The 3694-nt window shown below is 40.9% G+C and overlaps 1 pseudogene; it reads left to right on the top strand.

The window, feature by feature from the left end:
* The first annotated feature begins 659 nt into the window (after positions 1 to 659).
* On the top strand, positions 660 to 1134 carry Rps12-ps21 (annotated as a pseudogene).
* The last annotated feature ends 2560 nt before the right edge of the window (positions 1135 to 3694 follow it).

Below are 3694 nucleotides of genomic sequence, written 5' to 3' on the forward strand. Positions count from 1 at the left end.
GGCAAAATTCTAACCAAACAATTGAAAGTCCTGCATGACAATAACTTTAAGTCTCTGAAGAAAGAAAACGAAGAAGGTCTTAGAAAATTGAGAGATCTCTCATGCTCATGGACTGGCAGAATTAACATAGTAAAAATGGCCACACTACCAAAGGCGATCTACAGATTCAATGCAATCCCCATCAAAATCACAACAGAATTATCCAAAGACATACAGAGAGCATTTGTTAAATTAACCTGGAAAGAGAAAAAAACCCAGGATAGGAAAAAAAAAAAAAAAAAAAATCCTAATGATAAAAGAATGGCCTGGGAAATCACCATCCTTTTTCAAGGGCCATATAATGTGACAAGCTAATAACTAGAAAGTGATCATCCTGAAATGGCCTGTTTCAGATTATTATTATAATCTGCAACAGGTACACCCTTATTAAGCAAGGCTGTATAGGACTCATTTTCAGAAACAATCCTGCTATTAATATGCTTTTCCTGTTATTATTAAAGGTATATAACAATTACTAAGTATAGCACACCACTTTAGAACAGATCTCCAGAGATCCACGATGATGTAATGTCCTGTAGTAATGTTTCATAAACACATTGATGACTTAAGTCTTAAGAAAGATTCTATAACTTTTTTTTTTTATCCCTGCCTCCTCCAACTTGCGCAGAGGCGGAAGCTCGGGTAAGTTCAAGATTCGGCATCACCCGTGATTCACCGCCATGGCCGAGGAAGGCACAGCAGCTGGAGGTGTGATGGACGTCAAGACTGCTCTACAAGAGGTGCTGAAGACCGCCCTCATCCACGATGGCCTAGCATGTGGCATACGCGAAGCTGCCAAAGCCTTAGACAAGCGTCAAGCCCATCTGTGTGTGCTCGCATCCAACTGTGATGTATGCGAGCTTGTATGTCAAGCTGGTGGAGGCACTTTGTGCTGAGCATCAAATCAACCTGATAAAGGTTGATACAACAAGAAATTAGGGGAATGGGTAGGCCTCTGTAAAATCGATCGTGAGGGCAAACCACGGAAGGTGGTTGGTTGCAGTTGTGTAGTGGTTAAGGACTATGGCAAAGAATCTCAGGCCAAGGATGTCATCGAGGAATACTTCAAGTGCAAGAAATAAATAAATTTTGGCTCATTAAAAAAAAAAAGAAAGAAAGAAAGATTCTATAAGAATTCCTAAAATTATATCTGTGATTATTAAGCGCTTTTATAGTTGGACTGCTAGTAGGTCCTTTTCTTTCTTTTTTATTAGATATTTTCTTCATTTTAATTTCAAATGCTATCCCTAATGTCCCCTATACCCTCCTCCCTCCATGGTCCATAAAATACCCACTCCTGTTTCCTGTCCCTGGCATTCCCTTGTACTGAGGCATATGATCTTCACAAGACTAAGGTCCTCTTCTCCCATTAATGGCCTAAAAGGTCATCCTCTGCTACATATTCAACTAGAGACACAAGTTTTGGGGAGTACTGAGTATTTCATATTCTTGTTCCTCCTGTAGGGTTGCAGACCCCTTTACATTCTTGGGTACATTCTATAGCTCCATCATTGGGGGCCTTGTGTTCCATCCTATAGATGACTGTGATCATCCACTTCTGAATTTGACAGGAACTGACATAGCCTCATAAGAGACAGCTATAGCAGGGTCCTGTCAGCAAACTCTTGCTGGAAGATATAATAATGTCAGTGTTTGGTGGTTGCTTATTGAATGGACGCCCTGGTATGGCAGTCTTTGGATGGTCCTTCCTTCTCTTTCAGCTCCAAACTTTGTCTCTGTAACTCCTTCCATGGGTATTTTGATCCCCATTCGAAGAAAGAACGAATTATCCACACTTTGATCTTCCTTCTTCTTGAGTTTCAAGTGTTTTGCAAATTGTATCTTGGGTATTAAAGTTTCTGGGCTAATATCCACTTATCAGTGAGAGCATATCATGTGAGTTCTTTTGTGATTGGGTTATCTCACCCAGGATGGTATCCTTCAGATACCATCCATTTGCCTAACAATTTCATTAATTCATTGTTTTTAATAGCTGAGTAGTATTCCATTGTGTAAATGCATCACATATTCTGTATCCATTCCTCTGTTGAGGGACATCAGGGTTCTTTCCAGCTTCTAGCTATTATAAATAAGGCTGTTATGAACACAGTGAAGCATGTGTCCTTATTACAAATTGGAACATCTACTGAGTATATGCCCAGGAGAGGTATTGTTGGATCTTCCTGTCCATGTCCAATTTTCTGAGGAACCGCCAGACTGATTTCCAGAGTGGTTGTACAAGCTTGCAATCCCACCAACAATGGAGGAGTGTTCCTCTTTCTTCACATCCTCGCCAGCATCTGCTGTCACCTGAATTTTTGACCTTAGCCATTCTGACTGTTCTGAGGTAGAATCTCAGGGTTGTTTTGATTTGCATTTCCCTGATGATTAAGGATGTTGAACATTTTTTCAGGTGCTTCTCAGCAATTCAGTATTCCTCAGTTGAGAATTCTTTATTTAGCTCTGTACCCCATTTTTTACTAGGGTTATATGATTTTCTGGAGTCCAGTTTCTTGAGTTCTTTGTATATATTGGATATTTGTCCCCCATCTGATTTAGGATTGGTAAAAATCATTTCCCAATCTGTTGGTGGCCTTTCTGTCTTATTGACTAGTGTCTTTTGCCTTACAGAAGCTTTGCAATTTTATGAGGTCCCATTTGTTGATTCTCGATATTACAACACAAACTATTGATATTCTGTTCAGGATTTTTTTATCCTAGTGCCCATATCTTCAAGGCTTTTCCCCACTGTCTCCTTTATAAGTTTCAGTGTCTTTGGTTTTATGTGGAATTCATCGAACCACTTAGAACTGAGATTTGTACAAGGAAATAAGAATGGATCAATTCACATTCTTCTGTATGATAACTGCCAGTTGTGTCAGCACCATTTGTTGAAAATGCTGTCTTTTTTCCCGTGGATGGTTTTAGTTCCTTTGTCAAAGATCAAGTGACCATAGGTGTGTGGGTTCCTTTCTGGATCTTTAATTCTATTCCATTGATCTACCTGTCTGTCACTGTACCAGTACCATGCAGTTTTTATCACAATTGCTCTGTAGTACAGCTTGAGGTTAGGCATGGTGATTCCACCATATGATCTTTTATTGTTGAGAATAGTTTTTGCTATCCTAGGTTTTTTGTTATTCCAGATTATCCCAAGCATTTGTCCCCGCCGGCAAGAACACACTCAGGACAACCAGAATCTTCTGCGGCAAAGCTTTTATTGCTTACTTATCAGGAGGGAAGACCACGAAACGGGAAAATGGCGCTGCTTATATAGCCCGCAGCCTGACGTTTCAGCACCTGATGTGGCCTGACAGCTCCTGATTCGTTGTTCACCCATCACCCCATTACTACGCCACGAGATGGGCAGTGACTAGGCGTGAGTTCACTCTTGCACTTGAGCATAAGGCTGTTTACTTGTTAGGTGCAGTGGAAGCCAGCACCATCTTATAATGGAGATTGCTCATGGTATGCACACGATTGCTCGCGGCACAGCTCTCCACATCTCCCCCTTTTTATTTTATTAAAATTTGAGGCTGGTCTAGGCCTCTGCAGTCATGTCCATCTGCTGTGGCTCCTGTCTTAGGTCATTCCTCAAATGTCACAGCCTTTCCTGTCATAGGGTAGCCATATCGCCACTGGGTCCCGTGTCTTA

Source organism: Mus musculus, chromosome X, assembly GCF_000001635.26.
Source record: "Mus musculus strain C57BL/6J chromosome X, GRCm38.p6 C57BL/6J".
In the NCBI taxonomy this organism is placed as follows: domain Eukaryota; kingdom Metazoa; phylum Chordata; class Mammalia; order Rodentia; family Muridae; genus Mus; species Mus musculus.